The sequence below is a fragment of the Phyllostomus hastatus genome, unplaced genomic scaffold (genome assembly GCF_019186645.2).
Source record: "Phyllostomus hastatus isolate PE091 unplaced genomic scaffold, TTU_PhHast_1.1 phas_contig_254, whole genome shotgun sequence".
NCBI classification, from domain to species: Eukaryota; Metazoa; Chordata; class Mammalia; order Chiroptera; family Phyllostomidae; genus Phyllostomus; species Phyllostomus hastatus.
The window spans coordinates 3,466,507-3,485,809 of NW_025333810.1; positions in this window are offsets into that span (position 1 = coordinate 3,466,507).

A 19,303-nucleotide genomic window follows, 5' to 3' on the forward strand; every position below is an offset into this window, starting at 1 on the left:
GAACTATTGAATGTTTAACCAGTTGTGCACACACATGGTGCAGGGTGCCAGACCCAAACCAGGGGAGACAGCAAGTGGCCAGGGTTTGAGAAAAGCCTAAAGTCACACAGTTTCTCATGGCTCTGTCTTCTGGACAGTCACCATTATGTAGTGAAATGTATTTATTGAAGAATCAAAAGGTATGAGGAACTATCCAGTCAAAGACGGCAACAAAGAAAAGGTTCACTCCCAACCTGATAACTGAAGACAAGACACCCTCTGCGTCTCAGTTTCATTATTTATAAAATAAAATATTAACCCTTTGTGATCTATGAAGTTTTCCAGGTAGACATACTATGACTGTATACATAAATTTATTCTGAAACTAAATGAGGACAATTATCTATTTTTTTCTGTATATAGTATAACTGCATCATCTTCTATAATTTATTTTATTCCAGCATTTTCAGGAGTCAGGAAATGAAGGAGAAACCCATCAACTACACATCATTGGTCAATAAAAAAGAATAAAAAAATACAGATAAAAGGAACCTATTTAATATGTTAAAGAAAAATAGATTATTTTAATATGTTTTGTTTTATGATATTGAGGACAGATGAGCGCTATGCAAGGACAGATTTTATGGCAGATGTCCGTTGAAATGTATATGTAAAATTACCTCCTCTGAACACAAAAAAACTTTTGAATTTCTAAAATGTATGATTATACTGAGACTAATTCTGGCCTGGTTTTTGTATTTAGAAGCTTTTCAATATTCTTCTTATAGATTTGGAAAAATAAAAGCTTTTACAGTGATGGCTTTGTGTTTCCTAATTAACAAAAAAAAAAGGAGAAACAAAAAAACTATCTTCAAAATTTACATCTCTGTGCTCAAAGTTTTATAAGTTAAACATTTGTACCAAAATTCTACATAGTCTAAACAGCATTGGAAATCAAGTGAATTTTGATTAGTATAAAGACCATACTTGACTATTTAAAAGTGAAGGGTAGTATCATATCTTTCTTCTCTATGTGAAATCTCATCCTAGGTGGGATTAAATCAACCAAGAACTACAAGACATAGCACCAAAAACCCTGTTTGTAATTTACATTTCTACTTATTTAATTATCCTCTGAAATGGTTGCCAAGAATCTAATTCTAAATAGAAATAAAAAATGATGCCTGTTCAGTTTTCCCATCTAGCAAACATGTAGAAAGAGAAGTCTTGTTAAATACACTATTCAAGGTAGAATAAAATGTCATTACAGTGAGCCTTTGAAAAAGATCCTGAAAGAAGTCTCATTCTTCAGTCTTAAAAGAGATTATTCAGCCAAATGCAAAGAAGATAAAGCTGACTGAGTATCTCACCCACCAGAAATACAGTTTCTGGAAGTAGAGATGGCCTTCTCTAGAGATTTACCATATTAGGGATTATTTCCTGATTCACAATTTAAATTTCTCTAAAATGCATTAATCTCCCTCAGGGCACTATTGTAAAAATACCTCTTCATTCATTCTGCTTTTGACTGCAATTCCACTTTAAATAATAATTTTAGAGGAGGTTTTGCATGCAATTAACCATGTGATTATATGGTAATCATATTGAATTCCATACTCTGAAATGAATTTAGCATAATCTGAACCTAAAGAGGCAATAAAGTTAACACCCACTGAGTTTAGCAGGATGTAAGACCTCTAGCACTAATTGGAGGTAAATGCAGAAACTGAAATACAGAGTTTTCTGAAATAGTAAAAGGAAAATCCAGACCTGTACATGTAAAAGTGGACGAGTAGAATCTTAACTGCTTATGAAACCAACTAAGCTATGTATCAGATGAAGAAGTTAAAAATCAACTCAGTTATTATTCTGAGAATTGGTAAGAATGCAAAGCAGGGTTGTGTGGACTTGGCCCAGTAAAAATATGGGCTGCCGGAGAGGAAGCATAGGTCTGTATACCCATTGAGAAGGATCTAGTAGGATATCCAATATTCAAAAACATTGGTGTCATTACCCATTAGTTACTTGTGAAATTTATTAGGGCATTTGCAACCTAGAATCCTAATCACTGATGTTCAATTTTATAGTTAAAAACAGATTCTTGAGTGTTTAGATACTAAAATGAAGGGGAATTATAAAATTTTGTCTTTACCTTCACTATTTAATATACACTTGTTAATGTAAGCATACTTGAAAACATACACACACACAACAGATATCTATGTGTATATTTCTACAAAATAGCATTTGTAATTTGGAGTTTGATAAGTCAAATTTTCATATTAAGCGTTCATGTGATCTATTTGTAGTTAAGTGCCTGGTGAACAAACAGTATGGGTAACATCAAGCATTATTTTATTTTTTTAATTATCACATTAACACCATGATTTAGTATCATTCCCATTTTAGAAATGAATAAACTGAAACTCCATAGAATTTTAGCAACTTGCATAAATTGAAACAGCTACTAAGTAACAGAACCAGGATTCAGTCCCAGTCTCCTAACTCTGTGTTTCTCTAACACATTATGCTTAAAAGAAATCCATGAATTTTCTAGAATATTTTTAGTATAGAAACTACATATACAACTTATAGCTTCATAAAAATACAATGCATAAATTAAAGTCACTTGTTATCCCACCCATTAGCAAAAGTCTTTATTAATATTTTGATATATATTTTTCAGTAATATTGTTTCAGTGCTGTAACTTTTTGATGCTATCTATATATTTATTTAAAGTATAATCAATTATACTGACTATAATTGATTATCTCTTGCTATATTTTTAATGCCATGCAGTGAGTAGTTTTATAATTAAATGAATGTATTTTTCAACATCATATTCTTCCTAAACAAATGTAGTTTCAATATTTAACATCACATCATCATTTATTTCGGATGAACTCTGTGTCTTTGAGTCATGCATTTCTTTAATATAAATATTAAACTATACTCACAGGCATGAGCCACATTTTTCAGTTCCCTCTCTGGGACAGATTTATGAAACTAAATTAACAGCATTAAAGAACATACTTACATGCCCTTTCATATACAGGATGGAACAAAAGTAGATTTACAATGTGAGTACAAAAAAACAGTGTATTCTCTATTATTATTTATTAATTATTATATTATTTTCATACAAATAACTTTAAATCTTCTTTGCCCCACCCTTCACATTGTCAAATTCTCTCCAAAATGTCCTTTCAACACTGGTGCAAGTACAAAGTATTATAAATATTATTTTTCATCAAATTTATGTTTTAAAAAGTTACATTACATTCTATTGACTAAGAATCACTAGGAAAGGTTGATTTTTTATGTTTATCTTCCAACAGTAATTCTTTTAAAATTGATAGTATATAATTTCTTGACTGCATACTGTGGTGGCATAATTCTTCTCATTACTAATTTCCATGTATGTTCTCTGTTTGAGGATATTGTACATTTATTTATTTATTGGAAAGACTTCATTCATCTTGTGATTTCCATTTAATAAATCTTGTAATTTGAATGTTTAATTTTAATAAAATTAAATCTGAAAATATTTAATATAAAAATAACTGCTCCCATTATTTTGCCTTAGTTTACTTCTCCAGAGATTTATTAAATAACAATCTATATTTTCTTATATATTTTACTTTGCTATGGCATAAATTAGAATCTAGCTGATTCCTGTAATTTAGTTAATACATTAGTTAATTTTCCAAAGAGCCTAATTAGCAATATTTGTTGAAAATTATTGTCCCTTGATAATGTTCACACACATTTTAACTACAAATCTCATACATATCCATTGTTACAAAACTGAAGTACAGAGAAAAATAAAGCAAATTTTCATGTTTCATAAAATCTCATGCCATAAAACATATATTCTCTTTAAATAAATGTTTCAAATAAATTTTAATTATGTTTTAAGTATTACCATATAAAATTCCTTTTAGAATGGTTTTAAGCTATTGTACTCAAATTTATAGCCATAGTTATAGCCACTCCTACTCTTCATTCAATTTAGTTCATTGTTTTTTTGTGTTCACCATCAGATATTTGATGTTATGGCTTTACCATAGCAATTTGAATTCTTGCTTTTGATTTACCTCTTAATTGACTGTTAATGTCAGCCAAGTTTACTAACTTGGGAAAGATACTCACATAATTCTCTTGGGGAGGGTAAAAGAATGGTATAATCTCTATTTCTTATGTAATTATTTTCTTGTAAATAAATATCACATATCTTAGGATGAGATTTTGATTCAAAATTCTAATGGCTTCTGTGATTTATATTTGGGGAGAAGAAATGTTTCACTATCTTGATTTTTATTTACTTTTAAAAATCTAATATAAACTTTCTTTTCCTCCATACATTATGAGTTTTCATATTTAATATTTCTTCACTTCAGAAATGTTTCTTTTCTTATATATTTTATTATTTCTTCAACACACAATGAAGTTAGTTCCTTATTTAACTCAGCCCTAAGTTATAAACTGGATCTGTCACTTAGATAAAATACTTATTTTTTAATTTGCATTCTAGATAAGTTCTCAAACTTGTCCTCCATCCTACTGAATTTATTCATGCTATAACAGGCCTTATGTACTTTAATTTACTCATTAGATTTTAGACATCCTTTCTTCTATGTTTCTGATTCTCGTCATCTTAGTGTACATTTTGGAAGTTATTGTAGACTTTTATCATTTTTGTGACTTTTGCCCTATCTCTCGTTTCCCTTCACATGGCATTTTCATTTATTTTTCGGTAGACAAGTTTTTTAAATTCTTTTTCTCTAATTCTTTAGATTACTTGCACAATTTCCCTTAAGTTGCTTTGTGTTTGTTGGCTTCAAAACTCTATCAGGTGCCATGTTTTGTTTAGATTGTGTTTAGCCATCACTAAATTGGGAAAGATATACCAGCACAGTGTTCAACATACGGCAAAAAAAAATGTTTCATCAATATTCCTCTTTAATTTCAGCTTCTACCCTGATAGGCAACTCCTTTTCTAACATACATGGGAAGGTCAAGGCTATAGTATCAGGAGTCCTAAATGCAGAGCCTAATAAGTATTGATCTAGTGTGAGTTCATTCCTACGAGGTACTATTTTTCTTTGCTCAGGTTCTTTAACTCAAATAGAGATCCCAAAACAGAGTGTAGTAAGTATTAATATAGGTAATACTTAGTACATCTCTCAGTTCTCTACTCATCTTCACCTTGCTTTAGAATACTTTTCCTTAGGGAAAAAAGTTAAGACACAATTAAAAATTATGTAGGTGACCTATTTTCTAATTTCAATTTGGGGAAAAACTTGCATGTAAATAAAGGTGGAAATGTAATATAATGTACAAACAAAAGTAGGTTTTATAACATAAGCCCCTCAATGCCAAAATTACCATGTATAAAAAAAGAAATTGAAAACAACTTGTAAACATTTATAATAAACATAATGGTTAGGTGTAAATAACCTTATGGAATAAAAGTATTTACCATTTGGGGTTATACTATGTTTAGGTTTTATACAAGATCTTTTCCTTGAAATACATGTAAAACATATTTAAATTAGATATATTTTATTTGGTCCTTGTAACAGTCATTTTATTTACAAATTCAACATCTCAAGTCTAAGTATCCTTTTTTAAATAGAGTAAGAAAGGTGGAAATGAAGTTTCCAAAATTTGAATCCAATGGTTTTGTCTCACTATTCCAGGCTGTGGCTAATTATTAAAAAATACAAATGAACACATCGTTTGACTCAGTAATTTCACTTCTTGATATGAAACATCATTTACAATAAATAATTAGAAAATATATCTATACCAAACAATAGAGAGCTGGTTAAAAATTTATGAAATGACTCTACGATAGAGTAGAATATTTAATACATGAAAACTAGACAACAGAGTATTAATATTTAAAAGCTTGATACAAAACTGCATTTATTTATGATATAACCTAATTGATATTTTATGCCCTACCTATCTTTTTATTATCTCTATCAATTTCCTTATAGGTATTAGCTTGATATTGTATTCATGGTTGTTTTTACTTTATACTGTTTACTATTTTCCATATTTTATTCAAGGGTTGTATATTAATTTAATACTTGGGAAAATAAGCCATAAATACAAAAAATGAGATATGGTACAATAACATAGTTTTTATTTTTTATTTTTTTATTAACAATTCTATTGCATTTTTTTCTATTACCATTTAGCCCCTTATACCTGCCTGCCACCAGTAATCATACACTGTTGTCCATGTCCATGAGTCCTTTTTCATTTTTGCTCCATGCCTCTACCCATAGCTGTCATCCTGCTCTCTATTTATGAGTCTGTCTCTATTTTGCTTGTTAGTTCAATTTGTCCATTAGATTCTACATATAAGAGAAATCATATGGTATTTGCCTTTCTCTGACTGGCTTATTTCACTTAGCATAATGTTCTCCAGGTCCATCATGCCATCACAAAGGGTAAAATTAATCTCTTTTTAGTGGATGAGTAGTATCCTATTGTGTAAATGTCCCATAGTTATTTCATCCACATATCTACTGATAGACACTTGGGCTGCTTCCATATCTTGTCAATTATAAATAATGCTGCAATAAACATAGGAGTGCTTATGTTCTTTCAAATTAGTGCCATGGGTTTCTTTGGATATATTCCCAGAAGTGGGATCACTGGATCCAAAGACAGATCCATTTTTAATTTTTTGAGACATCTCCACACTGCTTTTCATAGTGTTTGCACCAATCTGCTTTTCTATCAACAGTATAAAATGGTTCCCCTTTCTCCACATCCTCACCAGCAATGGTTGTTTGTTGATTTATAGATGATAACCATTCTGACAGGTATGAGGTGATAGATTATTGTGGCTTCAATTTGCATTTCTCTGATGATTAGTGATACAGCACGTCTTTTCATATGTCTATTGGCCACCTGCATATCCTCTTTGGAGAAGTGTCTATTGAGGTCCTTTGCCCATTTTTTTATATGGATTGTCCCTTGTTTGTTTTGTGTATGTGTGTGTGTTCAGCTTTGTAAATTCTTTATAAATTTTGGATACATATATAACATTTATATGTATAAACATTAACCTCTTATCAGATGTATTGGTAAGTATGTTCTCCCATTCCGTGGGTTGTCTTTTTATTTTGTTGATGATTTCCTTTGCTGTGCAAAAACTTTTTAGTTTGATGTAGTCCAATTTGTTTATTTTCTCTTTTGTTTCTGTGCCTGGGGAGATATATCAGATGCAATATTACCATGAGCGATGTCCAAGATTACACAGCCTATGTTTTATTCTAGAAATGTTATGGTTTGGGGTCTAATATTTAAGTCTTTAATCCATTTTGAATTTTTTCTTTTGTGTGATATAAAGTGTTCTAGTTTCATTTTTCTGCAGGTATCTGTCCAATTTTCCCTACCCTATTTATTGAATAAATTATCTTTAGCCCATTGTATGTGCTTGATTCCTCTGTCAAACACTAATTGGCTACAATTATAAAATTGGCTTTATTTCTGGGCACTCTATTCTGTTCCATTGATCTATATGACTGTTTTTATGCTAGTACAATGCTGTTTTAATTACTGTGGCCTTATAGTATTCCTTGATATTAAGTAATGTGATTCCTCAACTTTGTTGTTTCTCAGGATCACTGTTTCTATGTGGGGCCTTTTAGGTTCCATATAAAATGTTTAAATATTTGTTCCACTTCTATGTAATACATCATTGGAACCTTGATCAGAATTGCATTGAATCTATAGATTGCTTGGGGTAGCATGGACTATTTAATGATGATAATTGTTCTTACCCATGAATATGGTATGTGCTTCCACTTATTTCAATTTCTGCGGTGTTATCATTTTCTGAGTTCAGATCTTTTACATTCTTGGTTAACTTTATTCCTAGGTGTTTTATTCTTTTTTGAAGCAATTGTGGATGGGTTTTCTTAATTTTCCTTTCTGTTAGTTCATTATTGGCATATAAAAATATAACTGAGCTCTAGCTGTTGTGACTCAGTGGACTGAGTACCAGCCTGTAAATGAAGAGTTGCCAGTTCAATTCCCAGTCAGGACACTGCCGGGGTTGCAGATCAGGTCCGTATTAGGAGCTGTGCGAGAAGCAACCATACATGAAAGTTTCTCTCTCTCTCTTTCTTCCTCCCTCCCCCAGTCTAAAAATAAATAAATAAAATCTTTTAAAGAATGCAACTGATTTCTGGCTATTAATTTGGATCCTGCTACTTTGCTGAAGTTATCAATTCTAGTAGTTTCTGGTGAAATCTTTGGGGTTCTCTATGTATAGTATGTGATCTGCAAATAATGACTGTTTTACTTCTTCCTTTTCAATTTGGATGCCTTTAAATGCTCCTTCTAGTGTGATGGTTGTGTCTGGGACTTCCAGTACCAATTTGAATAAAAGAGGTGAAAGCAGACATCCCTGTCTAGTTCCCGATCTTAAGGGGAGTGCTTATAGTTTTGCTCATTGAGTATGATGTTAGCAGTGGGTCCATTATATATGGTCTTTATTATGTTTAGGTATGTTCCCTCCATTCCCACTTTGTTGAGAGTTTTTATCATAAATGGGTGATGGATTTTATAAAAAGCTTTTTCTGTATCTACTGATATGATCATGTGGTTTTTATCCTTCATTTTGTTTATGTGATGAATCACATTTATTGATTTGTGAGTGTTGTTCCAACCTTGCATTCCAAGGATAAATCCCACTGGATCATGGTGTATGACCTTTTGGATGAATTGGTGTTTTTGGCTTGATAATATTTTGTTGAGGATTTTAGCATCTAATGTCCATCAGGGACATTGGCCTGTAATTTATTTTTTCTTTCTTTCTTTCTTTCTTTCTTTCTTTCTTTCTTTCTTTCTTTCTTTCTTTCTTTCTTTCTTTCTTTCTTTCTTTCTTTCTTTCTTTCTTTCTTTCTTTCTTTCTTTCTTTCTTTCTTTCTTTCTTTCTTTCTTTCTATCTTTTTGTAGTGTAGTTTATCTGCTTTTGGAATTAGGGTAATGCTGGCCTCAGAAAATGGATTTGGGAGCTTTCCCTCCTCTTCAATTTTATGAAATGGTTTGAGAAAGAGAGGTGTTAGTTCTTCTCAGAATATTTGGTAAAATTCACCTGTGAAGCCATCTGGTCCAGGGCTTTTGTCTGTTGGGAATTTCCTGGAGGAAGCTTGTATTCCGGGAATAAATCCTACTTGATTACGGTGTATGATCTTTTTGATGTTTTGTTGTATTCACTTCACAACCTGTTCAGAGCTATCAGCTGTCCACAGGTTATAGTTGTCTCTACTGGGTCTGTTTGTATGCAGAAAGACTGGGTTGTGGCCCAAGGCCAGCTTTTACCAGCCTGGTGCCTGGGGAAGGGTCAGCTAAAGTCTCAGATCTCCCAGAGATACACCTTCACCTGAAGGCTTTCTGTTAGGCTTTGTCTCTGAAATAGCCTCCAGCTGTACTCCTCAGTAGCACGGCTTAAGCTCCACAAGATGAGGCAGAGTAATTCCTTTGGGCCAGGCTATTTCTTCCCCTCAGGCTGATGCTGCTTATAGGGGAGTGCTCTGCCTGGGAAAAATGGCCTTGTCAGTATGGAGATTGACTCAGCACAGAGATCCTTGTGGAATTTCTTCAGTTCTCCCCCCAGAGCCACCAAACCCAGACTCTCCTCAAGCACCTCTAGTCCCCTCTGTCCTCCCTCTGCTGGTGCCCAAGGTAAATGGCTGCAAACAAATTTTGTGTTTTGGCTGTTTAAGAGACTTTGCATCCCTAACCATCTCTGCCTGGCAGAGAGAAACCCTGCTACTTTTCATAGCCAGATGTTATCTGAGGTCCTTTCATGATCTGGTGCTCTATGCTAGGGAGACCAGCTTGAGGTTTAGACCCTATATTTCTCAAGGGGAATCCCCTAGCTGCTGAAATATTCCTCTGGAAATTCCTCTGGAGAGCCCAGCCAGCCCTCCCATGCTTCCTCCACATTCCCTACCAGTCTCGTTGTTGTGAGGTGTTTTCCTCCATCTATCCTTGGATATAAGGCTTCTCTCCAGCTAGTGTTCAGTTGATTATTCAGGATGGTTTTTCTTTAACTTAGTTATAATTTCAGTTTGGTCCTGGGAGGAGGTTAGCGTAGCTTCCACTTATTCCTTCACCATCTTGGATCTCATCATAACATACTTTCTAACATTCAAAAGAATGTAAGTTAGACCCACTAAGTTCCCGGAATCCAGTAATCTGTTAATATTCAAATGGTATTTTTGGTCACTTAACTCTGAAAGCCAACTAGATTGATGAAGTGGAATCTGAAGTTAAAATATATATATAATATGTTATATATATATATATATATATATAATATGTTATATATATAATACATATATGACTCATATTCACCAACCTCCTCAAGAAATTTCAGAAATTATATGGATCAGAGAATAACTTGACTTCTAAAATAAAGCTAAAATAAAAAATAATAACAAGAACCTAGCAACCCTACCATTATTTTCCCTAAGAAATGTAACAAAATATGTATCAAAATGGAAAATATGTATCTCTAATTTTCTCTGAGAAAATCATCCTTGATGAAATTCAAATGTCTAGCTTGTGCCGTGAGCTAAGCATCTTCATTGTTTTTGCACAATTTTCCAAAAATGGCAGCTTCAAGATAGTGTTTTAAGCCTTTTTCCTATATATTCAGGATACCACTGACTCCACCCCTACCCAGAAACAAAACCCCTGCCCCTGTAACAAAATCCCTAAGAAATCCAGCCTCTGTGTTTCTCCGAAATGTAGATAAATTTTGTCTTTCATGTACCTGAAGACTTCATATTCAACAATAAATAAAGGGAAAGCAAAGTCAATTAGAGAATCTTTATATGCCTGCACTGCTTTCCCATAGTTCCTGGAATTCTACAGGGAGCTCAAGATTTACTTTAGAAACAGAAAGTATATGCAAAAAATTTTTTAAGAAAGTAAGTTCTGTCCATGGCAGTTAGGGAGGAGAGGAATCTGTCAGAAGGAGCAGAAGATTCCTGTTTTCTTTTGGCACTTTGTTCTACTTCTAAACTTCTTTAATAGAGCCAGTTTTTGTGGTATTTATTTTGTTCTTTTAGAAAAGATTGTATGCTATATTTAAGGTATAATGTTCTAACTGATCTCTGGAAGCTTTCTGACATGGACTATATTGCATTTATATTCCCAGGTTACTTTATGTCTGCCTGTATCTATCCAAATGTGCATATAGGTGCACCCTCTCTTCCTCTGTCTGTCCCCTTCTCTGTCTCTCTCCTTCATATCTGAAACATTTATAGTTACTCATCTTTTGTTTGTTTATAGGTATGTACTACTGTGTTCTATATTGTCTTTTGGAGCCAATAGTTAAAGGTAATGAGACTTTTATTAGTACAAGGTTCATCTTTTGTGGGCATGATGATTGCATTTTTTAAAATATAGTCAGGGATCCTCCTAAATAAAAGACATTTTGGAACAACTTTTCTAAGTACTATAATTCTTGCTGTGTCATTTAATTTTAAACGGTGAGGTTATGTTTTCTCTTTTTATTTATATGCAGTTTCTAGTGAATGCAAAATTCTAATTCAGTTAAAATTTATTTGTAATCTAATGTAAAATTTTATGCCATATTTTTATAACAATGTAATTAAGCTGAGATTTACTTTTTATAGTTTGCTAATGAAATGAAATGGAATTTAATTTTATAAGAAAATATTTAGCCTCATTGGCTCTTTTTTCCATGATGACTTACTCTTATTAAATAAACTCTGAACTTGCTTTTTAAGAACAAAAGCATCTTTCTTAGGTTAAACTTCTCCTTGTCCTACTCACTTTCTACTTATATTTATAGACTAAATCTAAGAATTTCTACCTTCTGCTTTTCTATTTTCCACATGTTGGCCTGATTTCCTAGATTGTTTTACTTCATTTTGTTATCTTGCCTCACATTATTTTTCTAATCAATACTTTTAAAACATCTTCCACATGTCCTAAGATACTCATTTTTACTCCTGCTCAAATTTGTTACAGTGGTATTATTTGAAAAACAATTGCCTCTCCAGGTTTTAATAGTTAATTTCAAAAGGAAAAGTCAGTTCAGTGTGACATTGGATATGTTCTCTCCAAAGCCAGGAGCAGATGTTTGGAGACATTCTTGTCACTGCAGCTCCTGCTTTCTTGGCAGTTTGGAAACTTTTCTCTTAGTTCTAAAAGTTTTAAACGAGGATAAGTAGAGGCCTGGGAGTGTGTGTGTGTGTGTCTGTTTCTACTGAAAGACATGCTCTTGCCTTTAGATGCATTCTGAGGAAGCATTATGGTTAAAATAAAAGATAGCCACCAAGTTATTCAACTCTCCCTTCCCCTAAAAGAAATAGGTGACCATTATTTGCCAGGTGTTTGCCTATGTGCTTTATGTATATGGCCATATTTAATTATCCACAAAATTCTATGACAAAACTATAATGGCCTATTCCTAATGAGGTATCTGAGCTTTAAAAAGATTAAATGGCAAAAAAAATAAAAATAAAGAAATATTTGGGATTAAAATGCATGTACCTTTAACCTTAAAGCCCAATTTTAATTCCTTACAGACGAGGCCTTCTGTATTTGCACTAATAACATTCCTGTATCTTTCTCTATTGACTTGTAGGTCCTCTTGCATTTAATCATGTGTTTCTGTAAGTTATCTCAATTTAAAATATTAAATTTGTATGTTAGAGTATTAATTATCTTGTGTTCCATCAATGCTTATTTTGAATTTTCAACTTTATATTAACTTCCCAATATCATGGCATATATTTTTTAAAGATGTATTCTTCTCGTAGGTGTCTTCTCATGGGTGTCTTTTCTCACTGCTCTTTCTCATTTGCTTCTACTACATTTGATAAATAAACATTTTTGTTTTGTTTTGAGATTTGTTTCTTGCTTCTCAAGATTAACTTGGGCTTTTATTGTTTTCTTAATCTTTGTTTTATTTTATTACATTTTAGCATTATTATTCTTATTATAATGCTTTCTAAAGTATACTGAATATCAGATTAAAAGGATGCATATCATGAGTGTTCTCCTGCCAATGGAATTTATGCATTTTTTATAAATTGCATAATCAAAGGAAGGATCATAACTCCAAATTCTGAAATACCTGTTGTTACTTCACCAGGGAGGGAAAGGATGCAAACCAAATCAATCACTCTCTCATAGGCACTTGCTTCTCCATTATGTTCCAAATCAGATTCTTTCACGTAGAATCACTTTGTTAAGGATCTTAGTTTCCCCTCAAAATTAATCCTTTTTAATAATAACTTCTTCTGATGCACTAGAGTAGCAGTATATTGCATTTATTTCAGGTGATTAAATTTTTTTGTACAGGGTCACAGATTTTTGTTAATTTAAATGAAGACCAAAATAAAAAATGAAGCTATATCTAGAATAATAATAATAATAATTTAAATGGAGACCATATTGCTTGATATAAAGGTGAGAGTGGATATTAGAGTATAAAGCAAAAAATATTGAGCAAGTATGTTTTTCTATATTCATGTGAAGAAATTTTAAGGATTTTTTTGGTTAAACAAATTATAAGAATTTTAGAATGAGGTCTATATACATTATTTACTTGGATAAAATGCCTATGTTTGAAGATCAATATGAATTTTTTAATAATAATAAAAAAGAATCTGCCAAGATAAATTGAATCTCTATTTCTCAAAACAGTGAGTTTGGGAATTTGTCACAGGAGAATCTTAATGAGTCCTCTTCACAATGATTTCCAGGTGTTTATATTGCATAATGAGTAACTTAAAGGAAGAAAAATAGTTTAATATTTCAAAAACTAATTTTAAAAATCTCAAAATATTTAAATAGTATTGAAATATATCCTTTCTTTTATTTTACTGCAAAGGAAACATAATTTTAAGAAATCAAATTTTTGAAAATGTGTAATTTATCCTTATTATGGAATTACATCAAAATTTTCAGCTTTCCAACTTGGGTTAATTTTTTAAAGGTCCAATTCTTTATTTTAAAGAAAATATTATAATATGAAAATTGCTCAGAATGGTTTATTTATATTACTATTTTAATTTAGTTTTGAATATGTGCATAGAAATCTCATAGAAATAAACAGAGAACCCAGAGAACTGTTAAGTCTGAGAGTTATATACCTACTAAACAAAGAGCAATACATTTCTGGAATAATAACAAGACAAAGGCAAAGGGTCTGGGTTTCTAGGGGGCAGTAAATGTGGGAATGTAAATATATGGAGGGAAATTAATGGAAGTTTGGGGTTATTTTGTAATGTTTATTTACATTGATTCAAGTCAGTGCTATCTCCAATTTTCTTCTGTTCCTGACATGGGAAAGAGAGGGGAACACCTTCCAAGGGGAAATTATGCCCCCATTTAGTTAGATGGGAAGAGGACAGAGTGCTCTTTCTACATCTGCTCTTTCTCAATTGTCTTCAATTCAGAATAAGACATATGCCAAAGTGACATATTTTGGGATGGCATGTTCTGATCCTTTTTATAAAAAAGACAATGTGAGTGGAGCTAAGTAAGGAAGAAGAAGAAGGGTAGATGAGGTCAGAAAGGTAAGAGCACCAGATAGTAAAAGGACACCTCAAAGATCATTGTGAGGACCTAGGCACTTTTTGAATTTTTTAAAATTTTTAAATTACAATTGATATACCATATTATATCCATCTCAGATGTGTGACATAGTGACTAGACATTTTATATACTTACAAAGTGACCACCCCAATAAATCTAGTACCTATCTGACCCCATACAGAGTTATTACAATATTATTGACTATATTTCCTATGCTGTACTTTACATCATCATGACTATTCATTGCGTAACTACCAGTTTCAATACTTACTAATCCCTTTACTTTTTCATCCACCCTCAACCCCCTCACATCCAGCAACCATCAAAAAAGTTCTCTGTACCTATCAGTGGGTTTCTCTTTTCCTTGTTCATTTATTTTGTTTTTTAGATACCATATATATAAATGAAATACCCTCTAGGTCCATCCACATTGTTGCAGATGGCAAGATTTCATTCTTGTTCATAGCTGAGTCATATTCCATTGCATATATGCACCACTTCTTTTGTTTAAGTGTATTTTATTGATTATGTTATTACAGTTGTCCCAATTTTTTCTCTTCTTTATCCCCCCTCCACACTGCACCCCCAGCCCGCCAGTTCCCCCCACTTACCCCTTAGTTCATGTCCATGGGATATACATGTATGCTCTTTGGCTTCTCTGTTTCCTATATCATTCTTGACCTTTCCCTCTTTATTTTATGCCTATTTTATGCCTATTTTATGCTTCTTATTCCCTGTACTTTCCCCCACCCCCATCTTCCCCTCTCCCTCCCTACTGAAAACCCTTCATTTCTCTGGTTCTGTTCCTCTTCTAGTTGTTTGCTTAGTTTTTGTTTTTTAGGTTCAATCATTGATATTTATGAGTTTGTTGTTATTTTACTGTTCATAGCTTTTTATTTTCTATTTCTCAGATAAGTCCCTTTAACATTTCATATAATAAGGGCTTGGTAATGATGAACTCCTTTAATTGACTTTATCAGGGAAGCACTTTATCTGTCCTTCCATTCTAAATAATAGCTTTGCCGGATAGAGTAATCTTGGATGTAGGTCCTTGCCTTTTACAACTTCAAATACTTCTTTCCAGCCCCTTCTTGTCTGTAAGGGTTTGTTGTCATTGTTGTTGTTGTTGTTGTTTTTCTGAGAAATCTTCTGATAGTCTTATGGGCACTCCTTTGTAAGTAACTATCTCCTTTTCTCTTTCTGCCTTTAAGATTCTCTTTGTCTTTAATCTTGGGTAACTTAATGATGATGTACCCTGGTGTGTTCCTCCATGGGCCCAATTTCTTTGGGATTCTCTAGGCTTCCTGGACTTCCTAGAAGTCTATTTCTTTTTCCAGATTGGGGAAGTTTTCTTTCACATGTATGTACCACTTCTTTATCCATTCATCTATTGATGGACACTTAGGTTGCTTCCATATCTTGGCTGTGGTAAATAATGCTGCAATGAGCAAATGTCTTTTCAATTTAGTATTTATAGTTTCTTCAGGTAAATACCCAGAATTGAAAATTCTGGGTTCATGTTTATCTCTTGTTATAACCTTTTTTTAAAAAGTCTATTTTGTCTAGTATAAGTATTGCTATCCCAGCTTTTTTGTTTCCATTTTCATGAAATATCTTTTTCATTACTTTATTTTCAGACAGTGTGTGTCTTTCAACCTAACATTTCTCTTGTAGACATCTAAGGGTCTTTTGATATAACTTCAGTCACTGTACATCTTTTGATTTTAGCATTTAATTCATTTAAATTTTAAGTAATTGTTGGCTATGGCTGAGTAGCTCAGTTATAGATTTGTCCTGCTATGACAAAATTGTGGGTTCTATCACTAATTACACCACATATAAGAATCAACTAATGAATACATAAATAAGTGAAAAAACAAATCAATACTTATCTCTCTCTCTCCCTTCCACTCTCTCTTAAAAAAAAAATCAGTAAAGTAATTGTTGATAAATATGCATTCAATGCCATTTTATTATTCACATTTTTTTTATTTTTTTTATTTTTAAAGAATGCCCATTACCATCTATTGTAACACTGGTTTGGTGGTGATGAAATTCTTACCTTCTTATTGTGTGAGAAGCTGTTTAACTATTCTTCAATTCTAAATGACAGCTTGGCTGCACAGAGTAGTGTTGTTTGTAGGCTCTTGATTTTTATCGCATTGACTATATCATGACCATCTCTTCTGGCCCACAAAATTTCTGTTCATATGTCAGCTGACAGTCTTATAGGAGCTCCCTTGCAGATAACTAACTGCTTTACTCTTGCTTCCTTTAAGATCCTCTCTTTGTCTTTAACCTTTGACCTTTTATTCACCATGTGTCTTGGAGTGAGCCTCTTTGGATTCAACTTATTCGGGACTCTCTGCATTTCCTGAACTTGTATGTCCATTTCCTTCACCAGGTTTAGGGAAGTTTCCCATCATTATTTATTCACACAGACGTTCAATTCCTTACTCTGTCTGTTCTCTTTCTGGCATCCCCATGATGTGAATGTTGAAATGCTTGAAGTTGTCCCAGAGGCTCCTTACACAATCCTCATTTTTTTTCATTCTTTCTTTTTGCTGTTCTGATTGGGTGTTTTTTGCTTCCTTATACTCCAAGTCGCTGTTTTGACCCTCTGCTTCATCTACTCCACTGTTCATTCCCTATAATATATTTTTAATTATAATTATTATATTCTTCATTTCTTTCTTTATTGAGGTTCAGTTACAGTTGACCCTATTTTCCCTCATTACTCTCCCCCTGACCTATCCATCACCACCTCCAACATTCTATTCTCCAGCCAATGTTGTCTTTGTCCATAGGTCCATTATACATTTTCCTTGTTGACCTTTCCAATTCTTTCTATTCTTTGTATTAACCCCCTCCCCCTCTGGTAATTGTCATTTTATTCTTTATTTCCATGTCTCTTCTTCAATTTTGCTCACTTGTTTGTATTCTTGATTATATTCCACTTATAGGTAGGATCATATGGTATTTGTCTTTGACTGCCTGTCTTATTTGACTTAGCACAATGCTCTCCAGGTCCATCCATGCTGTTGCAAAAGGTAGGAGTTCTGTCTTTATTTCTGCTATGTAGTATCCTACTGTGCAAATGTACCACAGTTTTTTGATTCATGCATTTACCGATGGGCACTTAGGCTATTTCTAGCACTTGGCTATTGTAAATAAACCTGCTATTAACATTGTGGTGTATAGGTCCTTTTGAATTAGTGTTTCAGGATTCTTAGGGTATAATCCCAGCAGTGGAATTACTAGGTCAAATGCAGTTCCATTTTTAGTTTTTTTGAGGAAATTCCATACTATTTTCCACAGTGGCCACACCAGTCTTCATTCTTGCCAAGAGTGCACTAGGTTTCCCTTTCCTCCACAACCTGGCCAGCACTTATTGCTTGTTGATTTGTTTATGATGGCCATTCTGACTGCTGTGAAGTGGTTTCTCACTGTGGTTTTAATTTGCATCTCTGATGGCTAGTGATGCTGAGCATCCTTTCATATGTCTCTGCACCCTCTGTATGTCCTCCTTGGAAAAATGTCTGTTCAGGTCCTTTGCCCATTTTTTAATTGGATTGTTTGCCTTCCTGGAGTGGAGTTGTGTGTGTTCTTTATATATTTTGGAGTTCAAACCTTTGTCTTAGGTATCATTGGCAAATATATTTTCCCATACAGTTGGTTCCCTTTTCATTTTTCTGATGTTTCCTTAACTGTGCAAAGCTTTTTAATTTGGCAAAGTCCCTTTTGTTTATTCTTTCCTTTATGCCCCTAGCTCTAGGGGATATATTGGTGAAAATATTGCTGCATGGAATATCTGAAATTTTCCTGCCTATGTTTTACTATATGACTTTTATGGTGTTGTGACTTACATTAAAGTCTTTTATCCATGTTGAGTTTATTTTTGTATATGGTGTTTAAGTTGGTGGTTGAGTTTCATTTTTTTGCATGTAGCTGTCCAGATCCTTCATCATTTGTTGGAGAAGCTATTTTTACTCCATTTTATGCTCCTGCCCCCTTTGTTTAATATTAATTGACCATAGAGTCATGGGTTTATTTCTGGGCTCTCTATTCTGTTCCATTGATCTATGTGTGTGTTCTTATGACAGTAGCAGACTGTTTTGGTTACAGTGGCCTTGTAATACTGTTTGAAATCAGGTATTGTGATCCCTCCTACTTTGTTCTTCCTTCTCAAGATGGTGAGGCTATTCAGAGTCATTCATGGTTCCATATAAATTTTTTAAATGTTTGTTCTATATCTGTGAAATATGCCATTGGTATTCAAATAGGGATTGTGTTGAATTTATATGTTGCTTTGGGTAGTGTGGACATTATGATGATGTTAATTCTTCCAATCCATGAACACGGTATATGTTCCCATTTATTTGTATCTTCCTTAATTTCTTTTTCCAGCATTATATAGTTCTCTGAGTACAGGTCTTTTACCTCCTCAGTCAGATTTATTCCTAGGTACATGATTTTTCTTGTTGCTATATAAAATGGGATTTTTTTCCTGATTTCTATATCTGATATTTCATTGTTGGTATACAAAAATGTCTTCAATTTCTTCATATTGACTTTGTTTCCCACTGTTTTGCCAAATTCACTTATTACGTCAAGTAGTTTTGTGGAGGAGTCTATAGGGTTTTCTATGTACACTATCATGTCATCTGCAAACAATAACAATTTTACTTCCTCCTTTCTAATTTGGATACC